Source organism: Carlito syrichta, unplaced genomic scaffold, assembly GCF_000164805.1.
Source record: "Carlito syrichta isolate Samal-C Ts95f unplaced genomic scaffold, Tarsius_syrichta-2.0.1 Scaffold115728, whole genome shotgun sequence".
In the NCBI taxonomy this organism is placed as follows: Eukaryota; Metazoa; Chordata; class Mammalia; order Primates; family Tarsiidae; genus Carlito; species Carlito syrichta.
Window position 1 is genome coordinate 855,450 of NW_007059824.1, and position 24,341 is coordinate 879,790.

At 39.3% G+C, this 24,341-nt stretch overlaps 1 pseudogene; it reads right to left on the minus strand.

The window, feature by feature from the left end:
* Positions 1-18,370: 18,370 nt before the first annotated feature.
* On the minus strand, positions 18,371-18,965 carry LOC103276400 (annotated as a pseudogene).
* Positions 18,966-24,341: the final 5,376 nt, after the last annotated feature.

The following is a 24,341-nucleotide window of genomic DNA, read 5'->3' on the forward strand; positions in this document are numbered from 1 at the left end:
CCCTGCCCCTCAGCTGTGCAGCTCAGCTGTGTGTCCTCTGGTACCCACAAAATCAAACACCTGCTTTCCAGATGTTTGCACCTACAGGCCGACAAAGCTGACTGCAGCAAGTCCCTCAGAATGGAAATAGATATTTAGTTGGGGGCAACACTAGGAATTTGGGGACTGAGAAAGACTTGGAAGAAAGGAGATCATCACCTCTATTCCTCTACCTTCAGGAAGCATGAAGCTAGACAACTGAATTCTTTATGCTTTGAAGACTTCTAATGCAAGAGTCCACAACCCCCCTTGGGCTCATTGTCAGAGGTTTTTCTATATGACCAACCACATTTCTTTCTCATTTTAAGAGGTATGCTCATACCTTGCACAGCTGATACATAATCATCATTCTTCCTTTTGTCTCCAGGGTAATTATTCCAAGAGGAGGAGGTGTGGTGGTGTGGAATGAGCACTGTCTTTGTTGTCACACGAGGTTATGTTCAAATCCAGGCCTTACCCTATTGCTGCTATGACCTCTCTTCATCCCCATTCGTCTCAATTTTATCCTCATTAAAGTTTGGACAGTAGCACCTGTTGAGAAGAGATTTGCAGGCTGAATGGATAACGTGTGGGCATACTTAGTGTTACTGTTTAAGAGTAAGCCCCCAGAAAGATATACTTGTTGTTATTGTCATGGCTAGTCTGTTTCTCAATTCAAGAAAAAAAAAATATCCGACACTAATTATCATCGGCCCATTTATGTTGGGCGCTTGCTGATCTAGGTGTTGCACGAAACAAGGCAACCAACTAGCACATTTTCTTTCGTCCAGGATGCTTAAAGCTGTGTTTGCATTTCACCTGCATCAGAACTATCTGGGGGCACTTGTTAGAAATACAGAACTTTGTGCCCTAACACACCTACTGATTTAGAATCTGCAGGCTGGCAGAGAATCAGCATTTTATCAAGCATTCCAATGAATTCTTATCACTTAAAGTTTGAGAGCTAGTTCTTAGGGTATGATGGTAAGATTAGGTGGCCCATAGATAACAGAAGGTATGTCTCCTGGTGCACAGAGCAAGAGCTTTGCCATGTGTCCCTTTGTTCTTCCCAAGAGCTAGCAGTCAGCTGGTGCTTACCTTCCTGGAATCATAGGGGCACAGGATGTTGGCATTTGAAACAGCCTCAAAGGTTACTTCATCCAATCTCTTACCAGATACGAGAATCCTTTTCATAGAAACCTTAGGTGATCTGTGGTTTCTTTAGGGAATTGATGGAGAGGAGATAAAAGAGCAGGAGCCTAGGAACAGAAAAATAGGATGAGAGAGGTCTGGCTGAGGCCTCGGTCGCTGAAAGTATTTGTAGGATGATGGTTGTATGTAGAGCCTGGTGCTGGCTTTGATAAGACACCAAAGAAGGAGTAGGTAGGACTTGCAATGTCCCCACCATGCTCAGGATGGTTTAGTTTCCTGGATGGAAACGAAGAAATCTAATCAATGAGTCCAATCTTTCTAAATGACCAGATGTCGGATGCCAGATCTTTAAGACGTTTGGGTCCCCTCTGGAGGACAGAGTGGGAGGGCAAGGTGAAAAACTGGAAATAGGAAAAAATGAGGGGGAAAAAAAAGCCCAACAAGATTATAGGCCTGGGTTGATTATTAAATGAACACATACATGTGTGGAGTCCTACTGGGTAAAAAGTCCTGGATATACAAAGAGTAATCAAATGTGAATACTTTCTCAAGGGCAGCATAGTACGTGGGAGGAGTAAAGACACTGAAACAAGATTCAGATTGGGACTCACCCCTTCGTAGCCCTGGAACCTGAAAAGTGCCTTAATTGCACTGAATCTCAGTTTTCTCACCCTGCAAATGGTATAAATAATAACTATCCTTCTGGCTGTGCTGAGGACTAAGTTAAATAATGTGTGAAAAGTTTCTACTATTAGTGCCTGCACATACAGGCACTCAACAATTGTTGCTATTCCCTTCTGGAAGAGAAAACATAACTAACCACCCAGATGCAAATTACACCACCAGTATTTAGTTAAAGTTGGTTTTGTTTTCCAAGGACAGGGTGGCCTTCGCTCCTGAATTTTGGGACCTAGGTATATGTTCACCATGGTTTGTTTAACTAATAAAAGTTCACACAGTGCAGAAAGGATTGCGTTGTTTGATTCTGAAAGTTCTCCTTAGAGTTTATCAAGTAGTATTGAGTCATGGCAAGTAGTATTGAGACAGAAACAGTACAATTACTCGTTCCTCTGAAAGACAGATCTAGGTTAGGCAACTATTTTGTTTCATTATAATTATTATTGTTGCTGTTATTTAATTTAAAAAAAGAGAATAAATTTTTAAAAACATGATAGAAGAAGGTTCCAGATCTGAATAAAATGGAACAGATACACTCCACTCTGTCTCTTTCATTGAAGGCAAAGCCTTGACAGAATGCATGGGGCAGCTATTAATATTTGAGGTTTCTGAAAAGTAAATGGTAGCAGGCAGATTGGGAGAGAAGGTTAGAATTGGAATTACCACTGAACTAGGAGTGAGTTTATCATTTTCCTCACTCTGGGATTTCCTTGAATTCATACAGCGGAAGTGGGTAGTGGGGTGCAGACAGAGAGACAGCTAGGAGAAGCTCTCTAGTTTTGGCTTATGTGGGAAAGAAAACTCCTAACATTCAGAGACAGAATGGAAGTCCCTCATTTTTCTTTCCTTCGTTCTTTTTTTTTTTTAAATTTCTTTTTTTCCCAACCCAAACAATCCCATGGCAGCAGCAGCAGGAATGGGAGCTTGCAGAAAACTAAACTCTGAGAATAGAAAACTTTTCTTCAACCATCAGAGGAGCTGAGGGTGAATGAACTCCTATTGAAAATTTATTTTTCTGTCTGTCTTCTTACTGGTTATCCTGGTCATGGGGACAGTTGTGGGAAATAAGTAGCAAAGTAGGGTAATTAAATCCCAGGATTTCTGGCTAGAGGGCAAAAAAGGGGTGACTCAGGGAACCAGAAAGTATATAGATCATGGAGAGAGAGGTGCTTGGGAAGAGGACCCCTTAATGTGGTTTACAAACTCCTGGGCTACACCCCATGAGCTGTGCATGTGTGAACTTGACCCTAAATAACACATATAGACTTCAAGAACTGAACTCTAAGGTTCTCAGAAGTTTTGGGAATTGAACTGATGTTAGAACCACAACCATTATAAGACTAGTTGGAACCTGTGGTCTGAAACCAACAGATCTATTTGTTTGCTAAAATTAAAAAAACAAAACAACAACAAAAAAACCCACGGACTTAAAATACCACTAAAGTCTTTTAAAGTAATACTCAAAATGTCCAGTATGCAATCCAAAATTACCAGGCTTTCAAAGAACTAGCAAAATCTCAATCCACACAGAAAAAGACAATAAACAAAAGTCAGTGTCTACCTAACATGACAAAAAATGTTAAACCAGTTCTTATAAAAAAATGTTCCAACCAATAAGGGAGAACACTTATGAAATGAATGAAAAGATTTTAGACTGTAGGGGCAAGATGGCGTCGGATCTGGTCAGAGGGTGAGAGTCTCTGCATGGGTGAGTTCACATAAAAACAAATCTGTAGCCGGGCTGGGTGGCTCAGCCTGTAATCCCGCGCCTTTGGGAGGCTGAGGTGAGTGGATTGCCTGAGCCCGCGGGTTCGAGACCCGCCTGGGCAACTTGGAGAGACCTCATCTCTACAATAAATCAAAAATCAGCCGGGCATGGTAGCGCATGCCTGTATTTCCAGCTACTCGGAAGGCTGGGGCGGGAGGATCACCAGAGCCCAGCAGGTCGAGGCTGGGTGACCGGGAGCGGCCACTGCACTCCAGTCTGTGCGACAGAGTGAGACTCCAATTCAAAACAAAAAACAAATCTGGGTCTGTTTGGGTGTACAAGTGGGTGAGCGAATGTCCAACTGAGGAAAGACACGGGATCAAGCGCTGGGGGTGCTCTGCAGAAACGGCTACAATTTCTTGCCACTCTGAATTCGGCACTGCTGTGTGCAGAAAAATCCACCATCCCCAGGGCATCTCTTGGGAAAATGCAGAAGAGATCAGCTGGTACCTGTGGCATCAGGCCAGACATGGGCAGAAGGGACCATGGACAAAGCGCGGGGAGGAAATCTGGAGCTGAGCCCCACCGGAGGGAAAAAACGTGGACGACCACCGTTTTCTCTGTCCCGGAACTGGGTAGACACCTGCTTTATCTTGCCCGATTCTGAGCCACCTGCGTCCTGAGACTAAGGGGTGATCCCTGCACCCTTCTGAAATTGATCATCACTTGCTCAGAGAGGATACTCTGAGGGCACGATACCAGAGAGAGAGAGACGCCCTGCCCCCACACTGGACCAAACACAGACCCATGCAATCAGACTGGGTGATCGAGGCAGATAGTTTGGGAGCTTTATCAGGGAAATTCTACTGGAGCGAGCTGAACACTGACAGTGAAGGCCTCAGAGGGAATGCAAGAAGGGATCCTGAGACAAACTCCCAGGAAAGCAGTGGGGAGAGCCCACCTCGAGCCTGGACAGGGCTCCCGAGCCTTGCCACCTGGTCCCGAGATCCAGAGACTGGTAACTGCTGGGAAGGGAGCAATAGCTCCTGGCAGAAAAACTGAGCAGACTTTTTAACACCTAGGCAGACAGCCTCTGTGATACAGCAGAACTGCATCTCGAGACCAAGCGTTGATCTCTGCCTTGCATTGGGGCGGCTCTTTGTGATCTCAGAGAACATTACTCCTGGTGCACAAGCCCTGGCAGGTAATGGCAGATGTGGAACCCCAAACGATCCACCCTCCACCCTGAACCAACTGCCGGGCATTATACGCAGACAGTGGAACTGATCTAGAAGGAGGTTGGTGGCAGCACTGGTTTTGTGTGCCTGATTATCTCATTTGGTTGCTTTGTTTGTAGGTTGGTTTTCTTTTTTCTTTTCTTCTTCTACTTCTCTTTTTTTGTTCTTTCTCTGTTTTCTGTGTGTGACTTTTTCTTTCTTTCTCTATTTTTCTTTATTTTATTTTAAAGATGTGGGGTACAATTCAGCAATAGGTATACAAGTGGACATTGTTCAGGTAAAGTTTGGGCCTCCCTTTGGTCTCCTCCACTTTGCCTGGTTTGAGATCAGGTACTCAATTGATGTTGTATCCATCCTGCCCCCATCCCAGCAGTACCCTACTACTGCCAAGCCCTTTCTTATAGTAGTATGGTAAATGTTCAGGGTCTGCTTATGAGTGAGAACATGTGGTACTCTGTTCTTTGTTTCTGTGATAGATTACTCTGTATGATAGACTCTAAATCCATCCAAGCTGCTGCAAAGTCCATATGTTTGTCCTTCTTTATGGCTGTGTAATAGTCCATTGAATATATGTATCACATTTTTTTCCCAGTCCAATTTCTATGGGCAGCATGATTGGTTCCATGTTTTTGCTATTGTGAATAGTGCTGCAATAAACATGCATGTGCAGGTAGCTTTTTTTGTAGAGTGATTTGCAAACTACTCTTTGGAAAACAGTGTGGAAATTTCTAAAAGAACTAGACATTGGCCTTCTGTATGACCCAGCAATCTCTCTACTGGGTATTCAGAGGAACTCCAATCTTTTTCTATTCTTCTTTCTACTTTTCCTTTCTCCTCCTTTCTCTTTTTTCCCTACTTCTCCTCTCTTTTTCCCCCTCTTATACCCTGTCTTGGACTTAGGGACTATGCAAGCATACCCACTATAAGGTCAAATTGTGCAGAGACAGAGAACAAGCCCCAGCTGTCCCATTCACTGGATAGTAACATTGTGACCTGCCAATAGATTATGAATCCTTGCAGCCCCCCTCATCCCCAGGAAGTTTAATTTTACTAAAACTGTAAAGAGGCAGGACAATGTCCCAAGCCTAGCCCTAACTCATAATTGAACAAACCCTGAGTTCTAACTCAAGGAAGGACAAAAGATAAATATCAGAAGTGATTGCTTCTCCATTTTTCACTGAGCAATGGAATTAAAGAGAAAGATAGGAGAACTGCTACAAATGAAGAAAAACCAATTAAGAGCTGCTGGTAACCAGAGCCCCAGCAAAGAGTCAGTGCTAGAAAGAACAGCTACTGGGACACAAACAATGGCTTTCTCCAAGAATGACAGTAACCAGAAAGTACTTATGGAGATAAGAGAATTATTGCATTTAATGAATAAAAATCAATAAATGCAAGGCCTAAAATTAAATGAAAGTGCAACAGAGCTGGCTGAACTCAAGAAAGTGTATTTAGAAATAACAGAAATAAAGAACTCCATCAAAGAAATAAATGACAAGCTAACAAGCATGGGAAGCAGAATTGACTAAGCAGAAGAAAGACTCTCAGAGCTGGAAGACCAAAATATGGAATTAACCCAATCTATTAAAAATGTAGGGGAAAAAAAAACTTAAGGAAGAAGAAACTCTCCAAGAGATGTGTGATTTTATCAAGAAATTAAACCTAGTTCTGATCACAATACCTGAAATGGAAAGAGAAACAGAAAATACCCTGGAACAAACATTCCATGAAGTCATTCAAGAAAACTTCCATCATCTAGCCAGAGAGACAACTATGTAAGCACAAGAAATTCAGAGAACCCCTGAAAGACATCTTATGAAAAGACCAACCCCAAGACAGGTCATAAGAAGGAAAACAAGCATACAAAAAACAAACAAACAAAAAAAAAACACAGAGGAAAAAACAAGAAATATAAATAGAAGAAGGAAAGAAAAAAGAAAACCAACCAACCAATAGCCAGGCTAAGCTTCATCAGTGAGGGAGAATTAAAATCCTTCCCAGACATCCAATCCCTAAGAGAATATGCTGCTTTCAGACAAGCTCTACAGGAGATCCTTAAAAAGTGCTGTGCACAGAAGAAAAAAGAAACAAAAGAAAGACCATATACTTCACAAGATCACAAACAAACACAGAAGCAGCAGAACACACAGCATACACGTAAAAATGAAAACACACATATATGAACATAAAAGCTAAATGAAAACAAACTAGCCTTATATGAGCATTAGGATAGGGACAAACACTCACATTTCAATAATCAGCCAGAATGTGAATGGACTAAATGCACCACTGAAAAACATAGAATGGCAAACTTGATAAAAACACATGATCCAGTAATTTGCTGTTTTCAAGAAACTCATCTCACCACAAAGGACTCCTACAGACTCAAAGTTAGAGAATGGAAAACAAATTTCCAGGCAAATGGATAACAGAATAAAGCAGGAGTTGCCATCTTAATATCAGACATAACAACCTTTAAGCTACCAATATTTAAAAAGATAATGAAGGACACTACATAATGATAAAAGGTTCAATCCATCAACAAGAATTATCCATTCTAAACATATTCAACCAACACAGAAACACCAGCTTTTATAAAGCAGTCTACTAAGTAAATTTTAAAAAGATATTAACTCTAACACTATCAGAGCTGGAGACTTAAATACCCCACAACAACCCTAGATAGGTCATCAAGGCAAAACACCAACAAAGAGATCCAGAACCTCAACTTGACCCTTGACCAAATGGACTTAATAGCTACCTACAGAACAGTCCACCCAATAACCACAGACTATATAGTCTACTCATTGCCACATAAGATCGACCACATCCTCAGCCATAAATCAAACATAAGCAAACCTCACAAGATTGAAATACTGCCACACACCTTCTAAGACCACAGTGGAATAAAAATAAATATCGCCACCAACAAAATTCTCCCCAAACCCACAAAGACATGGACACTAAACAGCATGATGTTAAACAACTCCTGGGTCAATATAGAACTCAAAAGAGATCCTATATTGAGAGATTCTATATATTAAAAGATTCCTGAAAATGAAGAAACATCTTACCCAAACCTCTGGGATGCCATGAAATCAGTACTATGAGGGAAATATATATCTCTATGAAAACACATCAAGAAAATTGAAATAGAAAAAGTTAACAGTCTAACAAATAGCCTAAGGGAGCTATAAAAGCAAGACCACCAAAATCTTAATTTCAACAGAAGAATCCAGATTGCCAAAGTAAAAGCCCAAATATGGGACATAGAAGACAAAAAACACCATAGAAAAAAATCAATGAAACAAAATGCTGGTTCTTTGAAAGGATAAACAAGATTGATGGACCCTTAGCTAGACTATCCAAGAAAAAGAGAGAAAAAGCCCAAATAAACACAATAAGAAATGCAAAAGATCAAGTCACAACTGCCCCTGAAAAAATACAAAAGATTATCAGAGACTACTATGCACACTTGTATGGAAACAAACTTGAAAACCTAAAGGGAATGGAGAACTTTCTGACATCTCACAACCTCCCCAGGTGGAAACAAGAAGAAATTGAGATCCTAGATAGACCAGTAACAATCCAGGAAATTGATTATATCATAAGAAAACTATCTACAGTCATCTATAAGAAACTCACAGCCAGCATACTGCTAAACACACAAAAATTGGAACCATTTCCCCTGAAAACTGGAACAAGACAAGGATGCTCACTCTCACCTCTCCTTTTCAACATGATTTTGGAAGTCCTAGCTAGAGCAATCAGAAAAGATAGGGAGATCAAGGGTACCCAAATAGGAAAAGAGGAAGTCCAGTTATCCCTTTTTGCAGATGCTATACCTTGAAAACCCAAAAGAATCTGTCCAAAACCTTCTCTCATTGACAAAGGACTTTGGTGAAGTCTCAGGATATACAATAAATGTGCAAACGACAGTCACATTTCTATATATCAACAATAAACAAACAGAAATCCAAATAGATGGCACAATTTCATTTACAATTGCCACACCAAAAACCCCAAATACCTTGGCAACTTCCTAACCAGAGCCGTGAAAGACCTTTACAACAAAAACTACAAAACACTGCTCAAAGAAATCAAAGATGACACAAACAAATGGGAAAATATTCCATGCTCATGGATAGGAAGAATCAACATTGTTAAGATGTCCATTCTACCCAAGGCAATCTACAGATTTAATGCAATACCCACTAAATTACCAGCAACATTTTTCTCAGACCTGGAAACAACAATACAGGAATTCATATGGAAACATAAATGACCACGGATAGCCAAAACAATTTTCAGCAAAAAACACAAAGTGGGAATTATCATACTCCCAGACTTTAAACTTTATTATAAAGCTACAATAATCAAAACAATCTGGTATTGGTACAAGAACAGACATATAGACCAATGGAACAGTATAGAGATTCCAGAAGCAAAACCTCAATTTCTCAGTCAACTCATCTTTGACAAAACCTCCATCACCAACCACTGGAGAGAGGAGAACCTATTCAGTAAATGGTGCTGGGAAAACTGGCTGACCACCTGCAGAATATTAAAATAAGGTCCCTACCTATCCCCATAAAGAAAATCAACTTTAAATGGATCAAAGACCTAGACATAAATACTCAAACTATAAGAACCTTACAACATGCAATTGAAATTGGAACTGGTAATCAATTCCTGATCAAAACCCCAAGTATCCATGCCATAAGAGATAAGATAGACAAGTGGGACCTCATCAAACTGACTAGCTTCTGCAAAACCAAATAAACCATCAAGAAAGCAGGGAGACAGTCTACAGACTGGGAAAAATATTTGCCAACTGTATGTCTGACAAAGGCCTAATATTTAGGATCTACAAGGAAAGTGCCAAAAAGAAAAAAACAAGCAGCCCCATTACAAAGTGGGCAAAAGATATGAATAGACACTTCTCAAAAGAAGACATAGGAGCAGCCAACAGATACATGAAAAAATGCTCAGCCTCACTAGTCATCAAAGAAATGCAAATTAAAACTACATTGAGATAGCACCTAACTCCAGTCAGGATGGTCATCATCAATAACTCAAAAAACAACAGATGCTAGAGAGAATGCGGCAAAAGGGAACACTTCTATACTGTTGGTGGGAGTGTAAGCTAGTACAGCCTCTGTGGAAGAGTATGGAGATTCCTAAAAGATCTAAAAATTGACCTTCCATATGACCCTACAATCCTCCTACTTGGAATATGCCTGTAAGAACTCTAATCACTCTATAAAAAGGATGCCTGAGCACATATGTTTATTGCAGCATTGTTCACAGTAGCAAAAACATGGAACTAACCATGCTGCCCATCAAAAGAGAACTGGACTTTAAAAAATGTGGTACATATGCACGATGGAATGTTATGCAGCCATAAAGAAGGACAAAATCATGAACTTCACTGCAACCTGGATGGACTTAGAGTCTATAATGCTGAGTGATGTATTATAGAAACAAAGAACTGAGTATCACATGTTCTCACTCATAAGTGGACCTTGAACAATGATCATAATACTATAAGAAAAGGATCTGCAGTAGCAGGAAACTGCCAGGGTGGTGGTGGGGGAAGGTGGAATTGGCAGTAGTAGGAATCTGCCGTGGTAGAGGGCACACCTCCTCAACAAGGGAATCTGCTTAATGAACATTTGTATACCTAACCCTGAATTGTACCCCACATCTTTAAAATAAAAAAAGTAAAAGAGAAAGAGTTTTAAAAAAAATAGAAAGAAAACTACGTACAAAAAAAGGCCCTGGACCAGAGATGGCTTTTCAGCTGATTTTCTACAAAATATACAAGGAGAAACTGATACAAATCCTGCTGAAAGTGTTACAGGCAATTGAAAAAGATGGAACTCTCTCCAATCATTTTATGAAGCTAAAATCACCTTGATACACAAAACAGATAAAGATACAACAAAGAAAGAGAAATACAGACTGATATCCTTGTTGAACATAGATGCCAAAATTCTCAACAAGATGCTAGTAAACCGAATCCAACAATACATCTCAAAAATCATCTACCATGACCAAGTAGGCTTCATCCCCAGGATACAGGGCTGGTTCAACATTTGCAAGACCATAAATGTAATTAAATACATCAACAGATGTAAAAACAAAAACCACATTATTATATCATTAGACACAGAAAAAGTTTTTGATAAAATCCAGCACCCCTTCTTAATAAAAACCCTTGAACATCTAAGTATAGATGGAACATACCTCAAAATAGAGCCATCTGTGAGAAACCCAAGCCAGCATACTGCTAAATAGAAATAGGAACCATTTCCCCTGAAAACCAGAACAAGATAAGGATGCCCACTGTCACCCCTCCTGTTCAACATAGTGTTGGAAGTCCTAGCTAGAGCAATCAGACAAGAGAAGGAGATCAGGGGTATCCAAATAGGAAAAGAAGTCAAGTTATTCCTCTTTGCTGATGATGTGATCCCATGGCTCAAAAATCCAAGAGAATCTGTCAAAAACCTCCTTGCACTGTAAAGAACTTTGGCAAAGTCTCAGGGTACAAAATAAACATGCAAAAGACAGTCATATTCTTATACACCTAAAACAAACAGTCAGAGAAACAAATAAAAAGTACCTCGGCATCTTTCTAACCAGAGAAGTGAAAGACCTTTACAATGAAAACTACAAAACACTGCTCAAAGAAGTCAAAGATGACACAAACAAATGGGAAAATATTCCATGCTCATGGATTGAAAGAATCAACATTGTTAAGATGTCCATCCTACCAAGGCAATATACAGATTCAATTATATACCCATTAAATTACCAGCATCATTCTTTTCAGACCTGGAACAACAATACAGAAATTCATATGAAAATATAAACGACCAATAATAGCCAAAACAATCCTTAGCAAAAGAAACAAAGTGGAAGGTATCACACTTCCAGACGTTAAACTTTATTATAAGGCTACAATAATCAAAACAACCTGGTATTGGTACAACAAGAGGCATATAGACCAATGGAACAGGATAGAGATTCTGGAAGCCAAACCTCAATTTATCAACCAACTCATCGTCGACACAACTTCCAATAACAACCACTGTAGAGAGGAGAACCTATTCAGTAAATGGTGCTGGGAAAACTGGCTAACCACACACAGAAGAAAGAAACAGGACTCCTACCTATCACCACACATAAAAATAATCTCCAAATGAATCAAAGACCTAAATGTAAAACCTCAAGCTACAAGAATCTTAGAAAACACAGGAGACAGCCTCATGGAAATCAGAATAGGTAAACAATTCCTGATCAAAACCCAAAAAGCCCATGAGATGAAAGATAAGACTGACAAATGGGACCTCATCAAACTGACAAGCTTCTGCAAAGCAAAAGAAACCATCAAGAGAGCAGGGAGACAGACCACAGAATGGGAAATAATATTTGCCAACTGTATATCTGACAAAGACCTAACATCCAGGATCTACAAGGAACTCAAATGTGGCGAGAGGAAAAAACAAACAGCCCCTTTAAAAAGTGGGCAAAAGACATGAATAGACACTTCTCAAAAGAAGACATACAACAAGCCAACAGACACATGAAAAAGTGCTCAGTCCCACTCATCATCAGAGAAATGTAAATCAAAACCACATTGAGATAACACCTAACTCCAGTAAGAATGGCCACCATTAATAAAACAAAAAATAGCAGATGCTAGTGAGGATGCAGAGAAAAGGTAACACTTCAACACTGTTGGTGGGAATGCAAACTAGTTCAATCTCTATGGAAAACAGTGTGGCAGTTCCTAAAATAACTAGAAGTTGACCTTCCATACGACCCAGCAATCCCCCTTCTGGGAATATGCCTGGAGGAATTTAGATCACTCTATAAAAAAATGCCTGCACATGCATGTTTATGGCAACACTAGTCACAATAGCAAAAATATGGAACCAACAGTGCTGCCCATTGAAAAAAAAAAGTAGTACATATACACAATGGAATATTATGCAGCCATAAAGAAGAACAAAATTATGGACTTCACAGCAATTTGAATGGATTTAGAGTCTATCATATTCAGTGATCTATCACAGAAACAAAGAACTGAGTAACACATGTTCTCATTCATAAGTGGACCTGTGAACATTTACCATAATACTATAAGAAAGGGACTGGCAATAGTGGGACACTGCCGGGGGATTGGCAGCGGGGAGGCGAAGGGGGGCACATAATAACAATAGGGTAACTGATCTCAGACTAGGTGAAGTGGAGACCAAAGGGAGGCCCAAACTTTACCTGTATGATGACCACTTGTGTACCTAAATCTGAATTGTACCCCACATCTTTAAAATTAAAAAGGAGAAATGAATGAAAAGATTAAAATTGTAAGCAAAGAAATTCAAAATGTAAAAATAATAAAAACCCAAGAAATAGAATTTTAGAAAAAAAGCTTGCTAACAAAAAATAAAACCTTGCTGAATGAGCTCAATTCTAACAAAAAATAAAACCTTGCTGAATGAGCTCAATTGCAGAATGAAGATGACAGATGGAAGAGTCAGAACGTGAAGATAGAGCAATAGAAATGATCTAATCTGAACAACCCAGAGGCAAAAAATTGAAAAAAAAAGAACAGATCACAGTGACTTGTGGGTTATCACAGCACCAGAGGAAAGAAGAGAATATGAATCTGAAACACAAACAAAAGATTGAAAACTTTCCCAAGTTGATGAAAGACAGAAACCTGCAGATTTGGGAAGCTTAGTGAACTTCAAACCAGGAAGATCCAAAGCAATTCACACGCAGAGATGTCAAAATCAGACTGCTGAAAACCAAAGACAGAAAAATCTTGAAGTCAATCAGAGAGAAGTGACGCATTAGCTACTAGAAACAATAATTCAAATGACTGCAAATTTCTCATCAGAAACCATGTATCCAGAAGAAATTGGAATAACATTTTTCAAGTGCTGAAAGAAAAAAACTGTATATCTAGAATTATATATCCAGTGAAAATATTCTTTAGGAATAAAGTCAAGGAAAACATTCTCAGATGAAGGAAATAAAAAAGAATTTGTTACCAGTAGAATTGCTCTAAAAGAATTGCTAAAGATAAGTCTTCAGACACAGAGAAAATAATTCCAGAAGGAAAACTGAAGCATCAAGAATGAAAAAAGAGAACAGAAATAATAAATATTTGGGTAAATTTAATAGACTATTCTACCAAGTTTTTAAATATACATATATATATAAATGAATTTTATTTTATTGTAGAGATACGGAGTACAAGTAAAGATTAACTACACAAGTAGGCTGCATGTAGGTGAAATTTGGACCTCCAACTGACCTTCACTTCCCCAGGTACTCTTTGTGTTGTTATGTGTCTCCCCCCAGCAGTGCCCAATGACTGCCAACCCCTCCCTTATGCCAATGTGATTAATGTTCAGGTCCCACTTATAAGTGAGAACTTGCAATATTCAGTTATTTGTTTCTGTGATAGATCACTTAGTATGATGGTTTCCAACGGCATCCAATTTGTGGCAAAATCCATCATTTTGTTCCATCGTGTATGTGTACCACATTTTATTTATCCAATCCACATTCGATGGGCAGTAGGGTTGGTTTCACATTTTTGCTATTATAAATAGTGCAGCAATAACCATGTGTGTTCAGGTGTCTTTTTTGTAGAACGATTTATGTTCCTCTGGGTATATTCCCAGGAAAGGGATTGCTGAATCATATGGAAGGTCAATTTTTAGTTATTTTAGGAACCACCACACTGCTTTTATATTGTATTATTAAAAACAAGAAAAGGTAGCATTATTTGATGAAGTTTTCAATGTATGTAGATATAATACACAAGATAACCACAACATAAATGGTGGTAGGATCGCTTTCTGTTTTCCACTTAAAGTTGTAAAATACTGAATTAAAGTAAACTGGAAGAGTTAAATATATATATATAGTAATTCCATAAGCAACCAGTGAAAACACCTATACAAAAATATATTAAAAATATGATAGATAGCAGTAAAATGGAATATTTTTAAAAATGTTCAAATAGCCCCAAGGAAGGCAGGAAAGGTGAAATAGAGGAACAAAAACTAGAGGGAACAAATAAAAAATAAAGAATAAAATTACAAACACAAATCCAAGCATATCAATAATTATGTTATAAAAACTGACTTCAAATAATGCACATAAAAGGAATATATAAAAGTAAAAGGATGGAAGATGACTTACCAGACAAACACTGACCAAAGAAAAGGTGGAGTGACTACATTACTATAAGACAATGTAGAATTCAGAGAAGAAAAAAAGAAAAAAAAAAAAACAGGGCGAAAGAGGGATATTACACATTACATAATGATAAAAGATTAAATTCACAAAGAAAAGATACCAATCCTAAATATTTTGCCTGTAGCAACAGAGCTCCAAAGTACACAAAGAAAAAACTGAAAGGAGAAATAGACAAATCCACAATTATAGTTGGAAACTTCAGAAGTAATTGATTGAGCTAATAGAAAATCGGCAAGGATATAGAAAAAATTGAACAACACCATCAACCAACCAGACATAACTGCTATCTAAGGAACACTCCACTCAGTAATAGTGGAATGCACATTCTTTTCAAGAACACATGGAACATTCACCAAAATGGACCATATCCTGGCTCACAAAATAAACCTTAGCAGATTTAAAAGAATTGAAATCACACAAAGCATGTTCTCTGACCATACTAGATAATTAAACTAGATACCCCCCAAATTTCCAAACCACAGGAGAAAAAAGTAAAACCTTTGTGATTTGGGGTTATGAGAAGAGTTTTTAGATACAATACCAAAGCGGGACCCATAAAAGGACAAATTAATAACTAGACTTTATCAAAGTGTAAAGCCTTTGCTCTTTGAGAGACACCATTGAGATAATTGAAAAATCAAGCCACAGGCAAGAAGAAAACATTTGAAAATCTCTTATCTGATAAAAGATTTGTATACGGAACACATAAAAAACTCAATAATAATAAAATAAAAAACTATGTAAACTATTGAGCCAACAGTTCACCAAAGAAGATATCCAGATGGGAAAATAAACACATGAAAAAGAGGCTCAACATTATTGGTCATTAGGGGAATGCAAATTAAAATCACAATCGATATCACTGCACTCCTACTGAAATGGCTGACATTAGGGAAGACAGTACAGCCAGGGTTCCAAGTGGTTCTGGGTGCGGAGTGTGCAGCAGGTGTGTGATTAGGTCACGGCAGACCCAAGATTCTAGTGCTCATACCCTCGGAGTATTTTCCATGGTTTGCTAGAAGAGGACCAGACTTCTATCTATGACATCTTGTATTTTCCCCGGGGCCATCAGAGCTTCATTTTGAGATGCCCACTTTCTTCTCTTAGATGTTCCCCAGACCCCTCAGAGGAAGAAGGCTCATGGCCTCAACACAAAACCTTCAGAAGATGAAGGTTTCGGCTTAGGTCATTTTCCAATTAACATGAGGGAAGTTAAATGTTCTCAAAACGAGTAAGCGCTATCTGAAAAAATATGGAGCTTTGAGTTTTCTTCACCCTTCCCGAGGACAAAAAACTTTGGTCACACCACATGACTCCTTCTAGAGACTCACCCTTCCCTCCTTCTTTCCTTTTCAACCCAGCCCACCTACCTCTGATGTGCCTCCCAAAAGAACCCATTTCTAGTCGGGATGCCTAGACTCACTCCTATTCCTTACTCCCAAATCTGGAAGCTTATGTATGGATCCCAAATTCTGGTGATAGTTAGAATGTGGAATTTGGGGATTCTTTTCTTTTTCTGCTTTGATTTATCTTTATGCTACATCCAGTATCTCTGAGTACAATTCCAAGTATATTTGGATACTCAGTAATTACTATCTAAGGTTGGTGTCATGAGAAAAAGCTGTATGCAGAGTTCTAAGCCTGAAGCTATGAATGAGGCAAACAGTCTACACACTACATTTATTAATTCAGTAAATGTTTATGGAGTACCACCGTATTCCCCACATTGTTGAGGTTTAGCAATAAACTATAAAGGCGGTTTAATTTTGGTAGGAGAAGAGAGACAATAAACAAGTCAATAAGTAGATAATAAGTCAAATGATAAAAAACATTATGAAGACAACTAGAGCAGGGTACAGGAGACAGAGTGAAAGGTGTGAGAGGATGGGGTGTGTGTCAGGAAATGTATCTGTGATGAGATAACATGTGGACAGGGACCTAAAAAAAGTAAGAGACTGAGCTGGACAGAAATCCAGAGTATGAATTACAGGGAAATGAAAAAAGGGGAGAAAAGACCCCAGTGTAGGACCTTCCTGGCGTGTTTGTTTTACCACAAGGAGCTGAGAGGTGGGAGCACGCAAGATCCACGTAGGAAACAGCGTATCTTAGAAGCTTCAAACACAGAGATTCTCATGAAGGCACCAGCTCAGAAAGGGAAGGCAGGGCATTGAGGGAACAGAGAAGGAGGGCTGAGGCACTCAGAGAGGAGCAGCCTCAGGAAGCTCCTGCCCTCCCCAGGGTTGAGGGGGCAGAGCATGGGAAAGAGGGTCATGGGCGCTGTGAGTGCTGAGTCAGGAAGGAGGGACCTCTTGGTGGGAGCTGAGGTAGAGGAGGGTTGTTGTATCTGTGAGAACCACGCTGAAGCAGGGAGCCAGTCGAGGACAACAGCTTCATCTCTCTCTCCTTCTGCCCTCTGATCTCCTACCAGCACTGTTCAACTGGCTGAACCCGACCACTCACCAGCTAGAAATGCTGTCTTCAAAAACCAGCCTCCTAGAGCACAGGACAGGGCCGAAGGGCAGAGAATGAATCTGAAGGGTGGGGTGGGAGTGATCAGAAATTGCCAAGCACTGGAATAAGAGAAGGATGTCTACTTGATATAAAGAGAAAGAACAAGTTGTTTGTAGTTCAAAGGCATTGGTTCAGACTGCCAAACCAGACCATCCAGCTAAAAGTCAATCCTCTGAGGTATTTCAGTGAACAATCTGGGCAGGTGGCTCTGAAGGAGAGGTTGAATGACCTGGTCTGCGGAGCTGAGGTTCAGAACCAGGCACCTGTCCCACCACTGCTTTCCATTTGGCTACGACCATAGGGTTGTAGCATTAGGTTCTGTTTATCTTCCCCCAATTCTCATTTTCTTGCTTAAGAATTAGGCATGGTTTTTCTTTTTCTTATAATAATCTTTTATTGTATATAAAAAATGCAATGATGCAATAGCTTCAGGAAAGTTAAACTCAATAATAAGTATATAGGCAGGGAATAATTTTCAAATTTACAGCTGATACCAATGAAATTCTACATGATTTACACAGTTGTTCAAAAAACACAAGAAAACTCTGGTTCAGTTCCTATGAACTATCAAAAGGATAAGGACAAAATGCCCTCCTATCTCAAATAAATCAGGTCTTGACAATTTTTCAGCATAATAAAATAAGAACATACACACAATAAAGACAAAATATCTCTTCCCATTCTAAAACTCTTCTCTTTAGTCCATACATACTTTGAATAATCTTGTAGGAAGTTTCTGCTGCAACTAATAATGTTCGAAGTCAATCTATTCTGGTTTATATTTCTAAGAAATCAATAAGAGCAGTAGTACAAGCATTAATAGTAGCTCCAGAATGTATAAAAAAATTGTCAGGCAAATAAACACTGAGGCTGCAAGGTAACAAATTGTCTCAAGGTGGTTAGACTCCATCAGTGTTTTTAAGAAAGCAATTCCAGTGTCAATTTTATTACTGGTCTCTGAAATAATACTTTTTGGTATCTTTTTTTGTAAATTCTGTGGTTGCTTCCACAAGTTTCTTTTCTTGATCTGTAAACATATCTATTACTCTGCTTCTTTCTAGGTTAATGTCCAGTTTAATATCTGCTCTGATTAGACTGGCTTCATGTTATTAGTTGTTGCTTAACTTGGTCTAATTCAATTTTCATTTTCTCATTCTCTGCTCTCAGATTTGCAAATTCACTTTTCTCTAGGATGACAGTGTCTTTCCCGATAGAGTCCAAATGTGCCATTAGCTATTGTACTATTATTTCCTGTTGAGTTTGAGTTATCATCTCCTTACAGATTGTATCCAGGCTGAAGTTTGATAAAGTGGTTAATGCTGATATAATTGTGTTTGCTTGTGTTTTGTCATATACATGAGTTTCCAAGCCCTAAACCAATGCAGGGATATCAAAAGTTAATTTTCTTTGTTCTAAAGGAATTACATCCACTAGTATCCTGTCATATTCTTCCTTGGTTGTGGTGCTGAAGAAATCTCTCAGCAGTCAGCAGGGCCAGTGGGAAATGTCTACAGGGGGTTGAAACCCAGGGTCTCACTGCCTCCAGAGTATAAGAGCTACCATGCCCAGCGACCCCTCTTCTTCTTCTGCCCAGGTTGCTTTCCTATATACAAGGCTCTTTGAGAAAAATAAAGATCAGTTCAAGGGCTAGCTTGAGATTTATTCTTAAATGTGGACAAGCTTGATCATGGAGACAGGAGCTCTTTTTAAAAATGAGATTTTAGAGACAATGGGCAATTCTATTTCAAGGCAGAAGGATAGAAAGGAGCCTTGCAGAAGTCCCCACCACCCAGAGAGTTGGTGATTCCCTAAACTCTCCAGTTCCCAACCCAGATTTTTTTCTGACACCTACTCCAAATACAGTATCTCCTCAAAAGGTGGTGCTGTAGATTAAGGAGAGACTTCCTTGGCAGCTGGCTCACTGGTTCTCTGGAGAGACGCTCGGCAGGTCTCCAGGGATCCTGAGACTCCAGACCGCATCCTGGGATTGCCAGCACATCCTGCAGGTCCCTTGCAGCCCACCTCCCTCCAGGTCTGGTGCCCAGCGGGCTGGGCTGCTTATGGAGGGAAGGGAGACACAGTGGCCCATGAGATTTACACTATTTGACTGCAGGGGAAGGACTGAATGGGCAACAGGAAAGAAAAGAGGGTAGAATAAGGAAAAAGACGGACTGAAACACCCTTAAGGACTTCTCCTACCTCAAAAAAGAAAGCAAATGGGTGTCTTCTTGTAAGGGAAAGTAGACCATGGTGCTCATGTATAGTCAATTGAGAATTTTGTTTCTTATGTAGGTAGTTTGGCTGTCAACACAGTAAAACCTATGGAAACAACTAACCCTCTTTTACTTTTTAAACATTTAGAAACTTGAAAAATGAAATTGGCTTAACCCTTTCAATGTTTGTTTCATTGGGAAAACCTCACTTTGAAGCAATCCTATTGCAATGGTTTAGAATATTCCAGAACAGAGATTATCTGCTAGGGATTGGTGAGTTGAGTCAGTGTGTGTCAAGAGTGAGTGTATGGAGGTGAGATGCTGATGGCATGTCTGTAAGAAATCTCGTATTCTCCACAGTTTCCTAAAGTGATGGCTTAAGGATTTCAGAATAAATTGTAGAATAGCAAAATGTTAAAAATGAGTTCTGAGTCAATTTATTTATTTAACAAAAAATTTCTATTTTACTTTATTCAGTACAAACTTCATAATCTTCAGTAGAAAATACATTTCAGATGCCTCATCTATAAAGTAGAGTCAATATTATTACCACTTTGGTGTTTGTTTGTGGTAAGTGAGAAAATGGCCACAGAGGGTCCTTCATAAATATCTATAAAACAAGAATACGTGGGAATCAGGTTCTGTGCCAGGATCTCTCTAGGGAGATGGGTATGGGAATATATAATTGAGGAAATAAGCAAGCTTCTTGCAACAAGCTCACACTCACATTTTTTGCTTTTTTTCTTTCAAAACAGTGAATTAGAGGTCAAGGCTAAAGTGAAAGGGGATAAAAAGGACTAGAAGGACTCTTGAAGGGAGATCTGCCAGAGAAAATCAGCACCAAGTTCACTGAAGCAAGGGAGGAAGACTGACAAGCAGATTAGCTGTGGCTTTTACACCTCCAAAAACACTGCGACCAAGATTTTTATTTCAAGCAAGTCATTTTGCTTTATGACTATTCCTTTCATGAACAACTGTGAAGACGTTGCTTAGATCTGACCAAATGTGATATAATAATAAGGGATCTATACCAATATGTGTCATAAATTCTATGTTAGGAACCTGCTGGTAAGAAACAAGAGAGGCAGCCAATAAAATCTTCAAGTGGAGTTTTCTATTTTTTAATTTTTTTGAATCAAAGTTATGTTATTTAAAAATACTTTACTCGAGAATTTTCCAAACATATGTTAAAGCAGAAAGAATAGTTCCCACAATTACCGATTCATGGTCATTCTTGTTTCTTTCTTTCTTTCTTTTTTTTTTTTTTTGAGTTGGACTCTCACTCTGTCACCCAGACTGGAGTTCAGTGGCTGCTCCTGGCCACTGCAGCCTCTACCTGCTGGGCTCTGGCGATCCTTCCACCTTGGCCTTCCAAGTAGCTGGAACTACAGGTGCGTGCTAACACGCCTGGCTAATTTTTTGATTTGTTGTAGAGATGAGGTCTCACCAAGTTGCCCAGACGGGTCTCGAACCTGCGGGCTCAGGCAATTCACTCACTTCGGCCTCCCAAAGGCACGGGATTACAGGCTGAGCCACCGAGCCCGGCCCATTCTTATTTCTTTTACATTATTTCCGTTCTCTCTTCATATTATTTGAGTCAGTTTCAGACATCATATCATTTCAGCCATGAATATTTCATATGTAACTTAAAAAAAAGGCAAGGGCTTCTAAAAAAAACCCCTCAATACAAAAAAAATGCAAACAGTTTTCAATATGATCCAATATCCAGTCGATGCTCAAATATTCAGTTGTCTCATGAATGCATTCCTTAATCAGGATTCCAATTAAGTTCACACATTGAATTGACTATGGATAGAGCTTTTTTCTCTGAAATTCTAATTTGAAATAATTATACACTCACACCACTTGCAGTAATAGTACAAAGACATCCCAGAAACCCATTATGCAGCTTTCTCCAAAGATAAGAGCATATGTAGCTAGAGTATATACTCAAAACCAAGAAATTGATATTGACATAATATAATTAACTAGACCACAGATCTTATTCAAAATTTACCAACTTTTGTATATCCTCATCTTTCTTGTATGTCTTTGTGGATAATTATATGTTGTTCTATCCTGTGTATAGTTCATATAACAGCCTACCCAGACAAGATACAGAACCTCCGTCACCTCCAAGGAATTCTTTCATGCTAGTCACAACCCTTAATAGTCTCACACTCCCTGCTCTTTCTTAACTCGTGGAAACCACTTGATTTGTTCTACATCTCTATAATTTGTTTTTTTGAAAATGCTACATAAATGAAATAATAAAATATGTAACCTTCTGAATTATCTGTGTTTTTAATTGCTTCTTAAGAAATTTTTCATGTGAACAGAAACTTCCCACCTCAGGGTGGCAACAATTTATTGCATGGTAAGGCAGTAGTTTTGGGTTAATTAGGCTAGGTTCCTTCTGAGGAAAAACTGCAAATGTCACTGAAGTCTTTAGTCCTATAACATCTAATTTAATTCTTTAGAAGGTAGACTCTTCAAAGATATAGCCTATTCCTTCTTTATTCTGTTCACAGTCCTTTGGAATATAATGAAAGAAGAAACTGTGTCTGTCTTTTTCCCTGGTGTATTTCAGTTCCTAGGAACAGTGCCTAGTACCTACTTGATGTTTAAAGAAGATAAACACAGAAGTTATTTATTTGGAAAATGCAACTCAATTATATGATTTGATTATTCCTTTTTATACCACGAATACTTGTATGGTGCTTGCCATGTACCCAGAATTGCTCTATATGCTTTATATACATTAACTCATTTAATCCTTATAATAATCTGGTAAGATACTATTATTATTTTCACTTTACAGATGAGGAAACTAAGACATACAAAAAATAAGTAACTTGCTAAAGTTTACTCAGTAAGAACCAGAGTTGAAATTTGAACCCAGGTGATCAAGTTTCAGAATTTTTGCTTCTTACTCCTTGCTATGTTGCCTCTACATTAGCCCACCCTCTTCCTGGCCATGGGGTGGACACTGGCTTGGACACTGGCTTGGACACTGTCAGTCATAGGACAGCTCCCTGGCTAAAGGGATGGTTCTGGATGTAGGTCAAATAGAATTCACTCCTAGGGTTTTGTTGAAGCTGGAGGAGAAATTCTTTGCCTCTGGAGGATTGAAGCAGGAGGGACATGAATTCTGGAGGAATTGAAGGAGGAGAAGCCTATCTCTAGTAGGAGAGAATAAAGGCCAATGCAAGGAAAGAAGCATGTTGAGAGGGGTGCAAATGAAGAAAGAGATGACAGGGGTTTCAGATTTGGCTGAAACCCCTGCCATCATGGACTTTGTTATCCTCCAAACATGCGCCTCCCTCACTTTAAAAAAAATTTAAACCAGTAGAGTTAAGTTTATGTTCCTTTCCAATAAAACCACCATTCATTTATTGGGGGGGATGAATGGATTAATAAAAAATAAGTGAATGAGCAACTGTGATCAATGAAACTTTTCATTCCTTAAACAAATACTAATTATAACATGTGCTGTGACAAACGTGGGAGATATAGCAGTGACCACAAGACATACTGTTCTTATAGAGAAGACAGGAGTTTAGAACAATTAATTACAATGGGCAAGCAGAGTCTATCAGAAACTGAAACAATTTCAGAATAGTTGAAGTACATTGACCCTGAGGTCAATGGTAGCCGTGGGGTCTGGATGTTAAAAGGTTTTAAGTGGGGGCGACAAGTTCAGATTTGTGGTTTCAACAATTCTGGCTGCAGTGGAAGAATGTAAGGCCGCAGTCATCCAGTGAAAAATAATGGTAGCTTGGCCTTAGGTGAGAGAGAGGAACTTAGACATCCATGATATGAAAATTTAGTTCACAACAATCTAGGGTGCCAAAGCCCAAGGAGAAATTAGGGGTTATCTTGATACTATTTCCCTTGTTCTACAGATAAACACACTGAAGCTCTGAGAGGGTGTGTTCTTCCAAAGTTACCAGCTAGTTGGTGACAGAGTTAAGACTAGAACTTGAGTTTTCTGACCCATCCCCCTGCTTATATAGTTTCCTTTTCACCAAGCCATATTCTTGCCTCTTTTTCTTGGACACTTGACACTTACCTCTTTTTCTTTGACACTTTTCTGTGTCATACCACTCTTGGTCAGGAAGGAACCGATCTAACCCGGTTCCCTTCTATTGTTGGTTCAGCTCATAGACAGATGTTTACAAAGAACAAAATAACCCTGTCATACCTATGGACGTAGCAGACTGACCCAGTCATGTGGTACAAGGCAGACCAGAGGATCAGAAAAACTGGAAACTAGACCCTTCCATGAATAGGAGAGAGCCAACCAGAAGTCCTTGCAAAGTGCTGTCCAAACTGGCAGGAAGAATTTGGTATACAATGGAAACAACACCAGGAAAAAGGTGATAGATCAGGGAGACATGAAGAGGGAGGGCTAAAAGCCAATCAGCAGGCTGGACAATGGGGACTAGGAATTCAGGAGCAGGCAGGATGAAGACATACAGGTGGCAGACAGGCTGACTGGGACCAGTGTGGTCTTGGCTTCCCTCAAAGCTGGGATTAGAC